Genomic DNA, 12,889 nt, shown 5'->3' on the forward strand with positions numbered 1-12,889 from the left:
AGCGTGGCAAAGCCTGTACGAGCATCTTGCTCAGCATAAGAAAATCCATACTGGAGAGAAACCTTATGAATGTAATGAGTGTGGCAAAGCTTTTACGAGGCATCAGAAAATACATGTGAAAAGAAAGAGTATAAACTATATCATGTGTGGTGGTGCTTTTATTCACAGTTTAAGCTTTGGGTGTCATGAAAGAACTCAAAGTGGAAAGAAACCTTGCAAATAAAATAAGCAAGTGATCAAGCCTTACTCAACATCAGAGATTCCATCCTGGAGAGGAACCATATGAAACTAATGTATGTGGCAATGCTTGTAACCAGGGCTCACATCTCACTTGATATCAGAATATAAATCTCTGAAAGCACACAAATGGAATGTATGGCAAGGCTTATCCAAAGCTTATACCTTGTGGAACATCTTTCTGGAGAGAAACCTTACAAATGTAATGAGTGTGATCAGACTTTTAAAAATGTACAACTTTGGGGAGGGGGTTAAAATAGGCAAATGGGATTAAGAGGTACAGACTTCCAGTAATTAAAAAAATGTGTGGTCTTGAAAGAATTCACATGAAAATCATACAAATGTGTCAAGATATTTACCTCAGGAAACACAGAATTTATACTGGACAGAAACATTACATGTGTAATGAAGGTGATAATTGTTTAGCCAATTCTCAGTGGACTACAATACGAAAATTCACACTAGGGGGAACTAGGTCTATTTGGAGGATTAGCCAATCTTAGGTGTTAAATTCCACAGAAAATTAAAATTATTTAATGTGTTTCAATGGAATAAGTATATCTATAGAAAGACCTAATCATCTTCTGTTTAAATTTTTTTAAGATTTTATTTTCCTGTCTATACCCAACGTGGAGCTCAAACTCACAACCCCAAGATGAAGTCCCATGTTGTTCCGACTGAGCCAGAAAGACACCACTATAGCTGCTTTTTACTCAATTATTTAAGGTTTCTTGAGGCTACGTTATTATTGATGACTCATAACCTCAAGTTTGGAATCCACTGATGTTATACTCTTACTAAATACATTTCACTTGTCAACCATAGTGGTCTCAGAGAAAGCATCGGTAAGGTTAAAGGAACCTATTTCATTAGGTGGGGCTTAGTCATAGCTATATGCCCTGGAAAAATAGGATGCTAATTTTAAGATACATTATTGTATAAATCTGAGACAATGGGAAGTGGCAGGGAATAGATCTAAAACTATTATCTAATTTTCCATGTTTTCTATGGTCACGAGTATTTCTCTAGATTTGTTGATATGATTGAGAGCCTTTGTTGATTATTATAGGAAAGGATTACTCTGTCAGATCATCATGAAACAGTAGGTTGGGGAATTGAAAGAATTACAGTTTCATGTGGCAATGATAGGTTACTAGGGATGGCATTTGGATAGAGAAAATGGAGGGGGAATGATGGTCTCTCCCTCTTTTGAAAGGTAATAGTTGTATTTCATGGATGAATAAAAATTACTCTTATTTTTGGAAACTGAAGAGAAAGTTGTAGAGAACATTTTAATCAAAAGAACCAAAGTAGGCGTGCATAGGTGGCTCATTATGTTGTGTCTGACTCCATTTCAGCTCAAGGTTTTGGGATCAGCCTCTACATTGGGCTCTCTGCTGAGTGTAGATCCTGCTTAAGATTCTCTCTCTCAGCCCCTCTTGCCTACTCATGCTCTCTCTAAAAAAAAGAAAGAAGGAAAGAAAGAAAGATAAGCGCAAAAGTAGTATGCTTGTGAAGGTCTCAAATTTGGCCACTGAAATTGCATTTTGATACCATTTGATTTAGGATATCTTATTTCTCATATCTAAGTAACTAAAATATGAGTATGAGCTTTTGTGTAACCCTAAGTAAATCATGTGCCTTTTATTAGCCCAGGTGCATCACACTTCATTGGGGCATTTCATAATGAACACTAATAATACATCCTTGTGCTCTCTAGGTTGAATGTCATCCACAACAATTTTTTTTTCATGTTAGATTCAAACCTAAGTTTTGGAAATACATATTCATAAGTTGAATTTGAGTTACATACTCCATAGTATATCTCATATTATTTTTGTGGCTGTAGTGAAAATACCATAGCAATGCAATCTCAAACTCTCACCCTCTAAAGTCTGCCTCCTATTCATGAATATACTCCATATGATTATATTTCTGCACGCTTTTGTGCTGAAATGAGGCCCATGTGTTGTACCATTAACATTAAATGAACGTAGAAAAGTAGCAGGCATATGAAAAGTATTGGGAAATAGAAAAATTAAGAAGTAAGGGTAAAGATACTGTAGGAAGTCAGAAGAAGTAAGAAGATACTGTAAGAAGTAAGGGTAAAGGCACAATCTATATTTTGTGCTGGAGTACTCAGGGACATAATTTGAAAAGATAAATCACGAATTTACTCTCAAGAATGAACATACACAATGGGAATCTTTTGATAACTAGAAATCTCACATATTTACCCTCTGAAACATTTTTTGCTCGTTTGCACTTGTGCTTACTCCACTGGAACAGGATGTTTGGATGTAAAGAATTGATGACTCCCTACAATTAAGTGTTCACAGAATATTTATTACATAATGATGCTTTCTCGGGAGAGCAGGGTAGACTTTTCAAGTTCTGAAAATGGCTGGAGAAAGCAGGGAATGGTGACTACTTTGTTATGATGCATCCTGTGTGGGGCCAGGGTGATGGTACTCATTGACACTGTGAACTTAGAACTACTGCCAAGGGATGGGCCTCTCGGGCTTTATTATTACCTTGCCCTGCCCAGATGAGCAGAATAGTAAGAGGTAATGATGCTTCACGGGTACCATTAGTCGGGCATCAAGAGTAGAGTCAGACTCTTCAGTATAAAACTGAATGTTTACTTCTGACTCTCTTGGTTGGGAAAGACCACAATCTTCCTCATGCTAACTACCAACTTCTTTTTCCTGATGCACACATACCGTCTACTGCACAATATGATTGTGGAAAATGGTTGTGAAATACTGTTTAGACAAATTACCAAAGATATTTTTAGACTTGTGATGTCATGATTCTTTTTCTATTAAGTTACAGTCTAATATTAATACAGACTCAGAAGTGAGAGAATATTTCCCAACTACAAGCCTTTTATAGATCTCTCACTTTAAGGGAGACTAGAATGAATGGAATCTCAAAATCAGTCCTTCCATTTTTCTACCAAGACACTAGACAGGGAGTGCCTGGGTGGCTAAGCATCAAACTCTTGATTTTTGTCTCAGGACATGATCTCATGGTTCGTGGGATGGAGTCCCAGGTCTTACTCCACACTGAGCATGGAAAAATGAACAAACTTTAAACAACCTTTTAAAAAGGTACTAGAATCAGAATATCTGTAATGAAACTTGGCAAATTAGTTTTACATTCAGGTAAATAAAATCAACTTAAATTCAAAGGAAATCTATGAGAAAACACTGAGGACTAATAACTTTTGACTTATTTGGAACACATATCATACTGGTCATGGGTTGCATGCAATATTATACCCTCCGGATAAAGAACAAAGTCTGCTGATAAAATCTCTTTCATCCCACAGTTATCCTTGACTACCTTGTCATTTAATATTAATAACGGGTATATTTAAATTTGGTCTGCGAAATGTTTACCATCTTTTTCTTTTACCTTCTGTTATTTAGGTGTGACTATGTAGTTTGAAAAGTCCCCAGTATCTTTAATTAATTAGTTAATTTATTTGAGAGAGAGTACATGCAAGTGGGGGACTGGGGCAGAGGGATCTTAAGCAGGCTCCATGCTCACTGCAGAGCTGACACAGGTCTCAATCCCACAACCCTGGGATGTTGCCCTGAACCAAAATCAAGAGTCTGACGCTTGACTGAGCCACCTCACTGCCCCTCTAATATCCTTATCAAAATTACATTATTAAAATGTGTAGCTAATTGGGAAAAACCTCCTGGGATTATTTTCATGTAAATGAGACAAAACCTAATAAAAGAAAAGGCCTTTGCCCTTCACCATTCATCCTTCTTGGTCACACAGTGGCCATCCTGCTGTAAGGAGAGAGAGTGCTGAGTGCTAAAGGAGGTGGAACAGGCAGAGGACTGCCCAGGACCCATCCCATCCCAACCTGCATCCCTGGGCTTCTTGTTATGTGAGAAAGATAAACCACCTAGTTGTTTCAGCCACTGATTTCCAGGAGGACTGTCACAAATAAGAACTGTCCTACCTGACGAATGAGATTAATATTTGTATTGAGAGTAGAATGGAGCATTTGAGAGGGAATCTTGAATTTAACATTTTGTAGCTGCTACCAAAAGACTGGGGGGGAGGAGCCAAGATGGCAGAACAGCATGGAAGTTTTTTTGTGTGTCTCACTTCCATGAAATACAGCCAGACCAACACTGAACCATCCTGCACACCTAGAATACTGATCTGAGGATTAACACAACAATGTACAACCTGAACCTCAGAATTCAGCAGGTACGCAGTGTGGAGAGGTGAACTTGGGGAGAGAGAAGCTGCAGAGGGCAGGGAGCCACTTTTGCATGTGGAGAGGATGGAGACAGGAGGGGAGAATACTGGAAAAGCACCACTCCCCAAAAGCAGAGGGAGAGAAAGTAGACAATTGGAAACAGCCACAGGAACTGAAGTAAAAAGGGAGAAAGGAGAAGGGAGAGGGTTTAAATTCCATTAAGACTGTAAACAGGAGGAGCGCAGAGTCTGCAACTCCGCAGCACGATACCTAGTGGTGCCCTGGTGGGAAGGGTGAATCTCCAGGAGCAGAGTGGGGTCTGGGAGGAGTTCGGGCCACATGAAGAGAAGTGGTTCCACTGATGGGAGGACATTTGGTAGAGGCTGTGAGGCCACCTGGGCCCACCAGACCCCAGACAATGGCCGCATTCACTGATGCTGGACAAGGTCATTAAGGGTGAAGCCTGGTGCCAGATGTGTGCTGTGATTTTCCATTATCCCTGAAATGCTGCTGCTACACTGTCTCGTGAGCTTTTTCTGGGGCAGGCTGGCACCTGGCTGCAGTCTCTTGGCATCGGCAGCAGCATGGTCCTGTGAATGTTTCTGGGTGTGGCCGGCACCTGGCCATTGCTCTGTGAGACCCTCCACAAAGGGGCGTAACAGGTCAAAGCCACAGTCCCTCAGAAGTGGGAGGCTGGGGAAGGCAGCCACATCTGAGACAAAACTCAGGAGGGAGGTGCTGCCTGGGGCTTGGTCATGGACAGTGTGGAAGCAGGCAGTGGACAGAAGCCAAAGACAAAGGACAGGTGCGTGATTGCTGACTGGGGAGAAAAGAGTTCCGATACTAGAGACTGGATAGCTGTGTGATGCCATTTTCACTGCTCCTGCGCATGCGCATATGCACCTACAAGCACCACAACCATCCACCCCAGTAGGCTAGCAGCGCCATCTAGAGGAGAAGGTAGCTGTTACTCTAACCCCGCCGAACTGGGCCAACCTCACTCTTCAAGAACACAAGTCTCACCACCTGCTTAGTTTATGGACTATAAAGCGCTTCATAGTCTGACTTCTAGGGGAAAACAAAGTAATTTCAGTCATATTCCAGTCTGTTAGCTGGTCCAACTATTTAATTTTCTTTCTTTTTTTTCCCTCTTTTTCGTTTCTTTTCTTTTTCTTGAATACAGAAAGAGAAAAAATTCATTTTTATTTTGCATTTTTATTAAAAATATTTTTCCTTAATTTTTTCTATGTTTTTTACTTTTCTGTAAATTTTTAAAAGTTCTATTTTACTTCCATCATTTCATTTAGTCTACTTCAGTGTATTCATTTTTTTCAAGTTTTCAAAAGATTTTTTTTTTCTATTTTTCCCCTTTTTACTCTAATCTATCAAATCACTTCTCGGCCTTTTGGCTAAGATCAAGTGTACTCTAATCTATCAAGCCACTTTCTTTTTTTTTTTTTTTTTTTATTTTTTTTTATTTTTTTTTAATTTTTTTTTTTTTTCAACGTTTATTTATTTTTGGGACAGAGAGAGACAGAGCATGAACGGGGGAGGGGCAGAGAGAGAGGGAGACACAGAATCGGAAACAGGCTCCAGGCTCTGAGCCATCAGCCCAGAGCCCGACGCGGGGCTCGAACTCACGGACCGCGAGATCGTGACCTGGTTGAAGTCGGACGCTTAACCGACTGCGCCACCCAGGCGCCCCTATCAAGCCACTTTCAACACCCAGACCAAAACACAGCTAGGATCTAGCATCATTTATTTGATTTTTTTTCTGTGTGTTTGTTTTTAATTTTTAAATTTTAATATTTTAAAATTTTATTTTTTTAATTTTAATTTTTTCTACCTCATTAATTCCTTTTCTCCCTTCAAAATGTGGAAATGAAGGAATTCACCCCAAAAGAAAGAGCAGGAAGAAACACCAGCCAGGGACTTAACCAACACAGATGCAATAAAGATGTCTGAACCAGAATTTAGAATCACGATAATAAGAATACTAGTTGGAGTCAAAAATAGACTAGAATCCCTTTCAGTGGAGATAAAAGAAGTAAAAGGTAGTCAGGATGAAATAATAAATGATATAACCGAGCTGCAATCTCGAATGGATGCTGTGGCGGCAAGGATGGATGAGGCAGAACAGAGAATCAATAATATAGAGGACAAACTGATGGAGAATAATGAAGCAGAAAAAAAAGAGATTAAGGCAAAAGAGCAGGATTTAAGAATTAGAGAAATCAGTGACTCATTAAAAAGGAACAACATCAGAATCATAGGGGTCCCAGAAGAGGAAGAGAGAGAAATAGGGGTAGAAGAGTTATGTGAGCAAATCATAGCAGAAAACTTTCCTAACCTGAGAAAAGACACCGACATCAAAATCCAGGAAGCACAGAAGACTCCCATTAGGTTGAACAACAACCAACCATCAACAAGGCATATCATAGTCAAATTCAAAAGATACTCAGGCAAGGAGAGAATCATGAAAACAGCAAGGGAAAAAAGTCCTTAACCTACAAGGGAAGACAGATCAGGTTTGCAGAAGACCTATCCACAGAAACATGGCAGGCCAGAAAGGAGTGGCAGAATATAAACAATGTGCTGATTCGGAAAAATATGCAGCCAAGAACTCTCTACCCAGCAAGGCTGTCATTCAAAATGACAGGAGAGATAAGTTTCCAGACAAACAAAAATGAAAGGAGTTAGTGACCACTAAACCAGCCCTGCAAGAAATTTTAAGGGGGACTCTCTGAGGGGAGAAAAGATGAATACATACATACATACGTACATACATACATACATACCAAAAGCAACAAAGACTAGAAAGGACCAGAGAACACCACCAGAAACTCCAACTCTACAAGCAACATAGTGGCAATAAATTCATATCTTTCAGTACTCACTCTAAACGTCAATGGACTCAATGCTCCAATCAAAAGACATAGGGTAACAGAATGGATAAGAAAACAAGATCCATCTATATGCTGTTTACAAAAGACCCACTTTAGATCTAAAGACACCTTCAGATTGAAAGTAAGGGGATGGAGAACCATCTATCATGCTAATAGTCAACACAAGAAAGCCAGAGTAGCCATTCTTATATCAGACAATCTAGACTTTAAAATAGAGACTGTATCAAGAGATGAAGAAGGGCATTATATCATAATTAAAGGGTCTATCCACCAAGAAGACCTAACAATTGTAAACATTTATGCACCAAATGTGAGCGTACCCAAATATATAAATCAATTAATCACAAACATAAACATAACATACATAAAGAACATAACACAATGTTAACACAAACATAAAGAAATTCATTGACAGTAATAACATAATAGTAGGAGACTTCAACACCCTATCACAGCAATGGACAGATGATCTAATCGTAAAATCAACAAGGAAACAATGGCTATGAATGACACACTGGACCAGATGGACTTAACAGTTATATTCAGAACATTTCATCCTAAAGCAGCAGAACATACATTCTTCTCCAGTGCACACGGAACGTTCTCCAGAATAGACCACATAATGGGACACAAATCAGCCTTCAGCAAGTACAAAAAGATCGAGATCATACTGTGCATATTTTCAGACCACAACATGATGAAACTCGAAATCAAGCACAAGAAAAAATTTGGAAAGCTAACAAATACTTGGAGACAAAAGAACATCCTACTAAAGAATGAATGGGCCAACCAAGAAGCTAAGGAGGAAATTAAAAAGTATATGGAAGCCAATGAAAATGATAACACCACAACCCCAAACCTCTGGGATACAGCAAAGGCAGTCATAAGAGGAAACTATATAGCAATCCAGGCTCTCCTAAAGAAGGAAGAAATATCTCAAATACACAACCTAGCCTTATGCCTTAAAGAGCTGGAAAAAGAACAGCAAATAAAACCCAAAACAAGCAGATGACAGGAAATAATAAAGATCAGAGCAGAAATTAATGCTATCAAAACAACAACAACAAAAAAACAGTAGAACAGATCAATGAAACCAGGAGCTGGTTCTTTGAAAGAATTAACAAAATTGATAAACCCTAAGCCAGTTTGATCAAAAAGAAAAAGGAAAGGACCCAAATAAATAAAATCAAGAATGAAAGAGAAGAGATCACAACCAACACAGCAGAAATAAAAACAATAATAAGAGAATATTATGAGCAATTATATGCCAATAAAATAGACAATCTGAAAGAAACGGACAAATTGCTAGAAACATATACCAAACTGAAACAGGAAGAAATAGGAAATTTGAACAGATCCATAACCAGTAAAGAAATTGATTTAGTAATGGAAAATCTCCTAAAAAACAAGGGTCCAGGGCCAGATGGCTTTCCAGGGGAATTCTACCAAACATTTAAGGTAGAGTTAACACCTATTCTCTTGAAGCTGTTCCAAAAATAGAAATGGAAGGAAAACTTCCAAACTCTTTCTATGAGGCCAGTATTACCTTGATTCCAAAACCAGAGACCCCACTAAAAAGGAGAACTACAGACCAATTTCCCTGATTAACATGGATGCAAAAATCCTCAACAAGATATTACCCAACCAGCTCCAACAATACATTAAAAAAAGTATTCACCACGACCAAGTGGGATTTATACCTGGGAGGCAGGGCTGGTTCAATATCTGCAAAACAATTAACGTGATTCATCACATCAATAAGAGAAAGGACAAGAACCATATGATCCTCTCAATAGATGCAGAGAAACCATTCGACAAAATACAGCATCCTTTACTGATAAAAACTCTCAAGAAAGTAGGGATAGAAGGATCATACCTCGAGATCATAAAAGCCATATATGAATGACCCAACGCTAATATCAATGGGGAAAAACTGAGAGCTTTCCCCCTAAGGTCAGGAATAAGACAGGGATGTCCACTCTTGCCACTCTTATTCAACATAGTATTGGAAGTCTTAGCCTCTGCAATCAGACAACACAAAGAAATAAAAGGCATCCAAATCAGCCAGGAGGAGGCCAAACTTTCACTCTTCACAGATGACATGATACTCTATATGGAAAACCCAAAAGATTCCACCAAAAAAACTGCTAGAACTGATTCATGAATTCAGCAAAGTGGCAGGATATAAAATCAACGCACAGAAATTGGTTGCATTCCTATTCACCAACAATGAAGCAAGAGAAAGAGAAATCAACGATTGATCCCCTTTACAAATGCACCAAAAAACATAAAATACCTAGGAATACAGGTAACCAAAAAGGTGAAAACTCTATACTCTGAAAGCTATAGAAAGCTTATGAAAGAAATTGAAGAAGACACACAAAAAATGGAAAAATATTCCATGCTCCTGGATAGGAAGAACAAATATTGTTAAAATGTTGATATTACCCAAAGCAATCTACATATTCAATGCAATCTGTATCGAAATAACACCAGTATTCTTCACAGAGCTAGAACAAATAATCCTAAAACTTGTATGGAACCAGAAAAGACCCCAAATAGCCAAAGCAATCTTGAAAAAGAAAACCAAAGAAGGAGGCATCACAATCCTGGACTTCAAGCTATACTACAAAGCTGTAATCATCAAGACAGTATGGTACTGGTACAAGAACAGACACTCAGATCGATGGAACAGAAAAGAGAACACAGAAATGGAACCACAAACGTATGGCCAACTAATCTTTGACAAAACAGGAAAGAATATCCAATGTAATAAAGACAGTCTCTTCAGCAAATGGTGCTGGGAAAACTGGACAGCAACATGCAGAAGAATGAACCTGGACCACTTTCCTACACCATACACAAAAATAAACTCAAAATGGATGAAAGACCTCAATGTAAGACAGGAAGCCATCAAAATCCTCGAGGAGAAAGCAGGCAAAAACCACTTTGATCTTGGCCACAGCAACTTCTTACTCAACACGTCTTCAGAGGCAAGGGAAACAAAAGCAAAAATGAACTACTGGGACCTCATCAAAATAAAACCCTTCTGCACAACAAGGTAACAATCAGCAAAACTAAAAGGCAACTGATGGAATGGGAGATGATATTTGCAAACGATATATCAGATAAAGAGTTAGTATCCAAAATCTAAAAAGAACTTATCAAATTCAACACCCAAAAAACAAATAATCCAGTGAAGAAATGGGCAAAAGACATGAATAGACACTTCTCCAAGGAAGACATCCAGATGGCCAACCGACACATTAAAAAATGCTCAACGTCACTCATCATCAGGGAAATACAAATCAAAACCATCATGAGATACCACCTTACACCCGTCAGAATGGCTAACATGAACAACTCAGGCAACAACAGATGTTGGCGAGGATGCAGAGAAAGAGGATCTCTTTTGCATTGTTGGTGGGAATGCAAGCTGGTGCAGCCACTCTGGAAAACAGTATGGAGGTTCCTCAAAAAACTAAAAATAGAACTACCCTACAACCCAGCAATTGCACGAGGAGGCATTTATGCACGGGATACAGGTGTGCTGTTTTGAAGGGACACATGCACCCCCATGTTTATAGCAGCACTATCAACAATAGTCAAAGTATGGAAAGAGCCCAAATGTCCATCGATGGATGAATGGATAAAGAAGATGTGGTATATATACACAATGGAGTATTACTCGGCAATCAAAACGAATGAAATCTTGCCATTTGCAACTACGTGGATGGAACTGGAGGGTATTATACTAAGTGAAATTAGTCAGAGGAAGACAAAAATCATATGACTTCACTCATGTGAGGACATTAAGAGACAAAATGAATGAACATAGGAAAAGGAGACAGGAATAATATAAAAACAGAGAGTGGAACAAAAGAGAAGAGACTCATATGTGGAGATCAAAATGAGGGTTGCTGGAGGGGTTGTGGGAGGGGGGATGGGCTAAATGGGTAAGGGGCATTAAGGAATCTATTCCTGAAATCATTGTTGCACTATATGCTAACAATTTGGATGTAAATTTTAAAAAATTAAAACTAAAATTAAAACAAAACAAAACAAATTTAATAACAAAACTCCCCAAAGGGCTTAAGATTGTATGTGATAGATCCACAACCATGACCTGTTTGGAGAATGCACAGACCTATTTCTTTATGGCAGCCTTACCACTAATGAGAGAATACAGCAGTGGGGTGGGGTAATGAATTAATGGAAAGATAGTAAATGCCATTTGTCAAAACTGTCTGAGGGATTTGATCCCAGTACTTATTAAGATATATACTTTTCCTGTTGTCTATCCCTGAAGCCAGCCAGGGGTTTATTGCTACTTCACTTAAGAATGTGTATCAAGTTGGGGCGCCTGGGTGGCGCAGTCGGTTAAGCGTCCGACTTCAGCCAGGTCGCGATCTCGCGGTCCGTGAGTTCGAGCCCCGCGTCGGGCTCTGGGCTGATGGCTCAGAGCCTGGAGCCTGTTTCCCATTCTGTGTCTCCCTCTCTCTCTGCCCCTCGCCCGTTCATGCTCTGTCTCTCTCTGTCCCAAAAATAAATAAAAAAACGTTGAAAAAAAATAAATAAATAAATAAATAAAATAAATAAAAAAAAAAAGAATGTGTATCAAGTAATATTTGGTGGGTATTTTACACCTTAGTTGTATCTTCAATGCCAATATCATCAAACAAATTTTTAACATCAAATGAGATACTGTACTTGCAAATTGAATACTAACAAAATTGCATATTTCATGTTTTCCTCATGAGTATAAGACCTACTAACTCCCATTTATTCCTAGTCTGACTCCTCCAGTTGAGACCAATATTGTGTCACCATTGCCTAATATTTGACTACAAAATTGACTTTTAAGTATGTTTCATATCCCAATTTTATACTAATTTAGATGTCAAGATAATGTGACTATGCGTGAGGTTGGCAAACTTTTATGTAAGGAACATATAGTAAATATTTTATTCTTTGTAGGCCATACTGTTTCTGTTACTACTCTTCCAGTATGCCCTTATTGGGTCAAAAATTCCTAAATATGAGTGTGGCTGCATTCCGGTTACACTTCACGTAAAAAACAGACGTTAGGCTGTTTTTGGCTCATGTTCTGTAGGTGGCAGACTCCTGATCTACACAAAGGAATTAAGAGCACTAGAATTAGTAACTAGTGGACTGTTTAAGAAACTAACAGTCTAGCATATATGTTTATAGCATATGTAAAAGAAACCTATACTAATAGTAGCACAGGGCAGGAGTGGAGAACTGGAAGTCCATGTGGAAAGGAAGGGTCGGATGCTCTATATGAAGAATATAAACTCACGTGAAGGTATACTGTGGTCAGCTGTACTGAATAACCCCTAAAGCAAACACACAAAAAATAATTACAGGCAACACCATTGAACCAAAGAAAAGGATTTAAAACAAATTCATCTGTAAAAATTGACTTATTTCAAAGAAAACAGAAAGAGAGGGAATACAGCAAAGGAGACATCATGAAAGCAATAGCAAGATAATGTAA

The 12,889-nt window shown here is 38.6% G+C and overlaps 1 protein-coding gene across 1 annotated transcript in view; it reads left to right on the forward strand.

Moving 5' to 3' along the window:
- The window catches only part of LOC112850887 (uncharacterized), a 53,673-nt gene that overhangs the window by 11,149 nt on the left and 29,635 nt on the right, over nt 1–12,889 (forward strand). The gene's annotated exons all lie outside the window — the stretch shown is intronic.

This window comes from Puma concolor, chromosome E2 (assembly GCF_028749965.1).
Source record: "Puma concolor isolate L17-30 chromosome E2, mPumCon1.1.hap2, whole genome shotgun sequence".
Taxonomy (NCBI): Eukaryota; Metazoa; Chordata; class Mammalia; order Carnivora; family Felidae; genus Puma; species Puma concolor.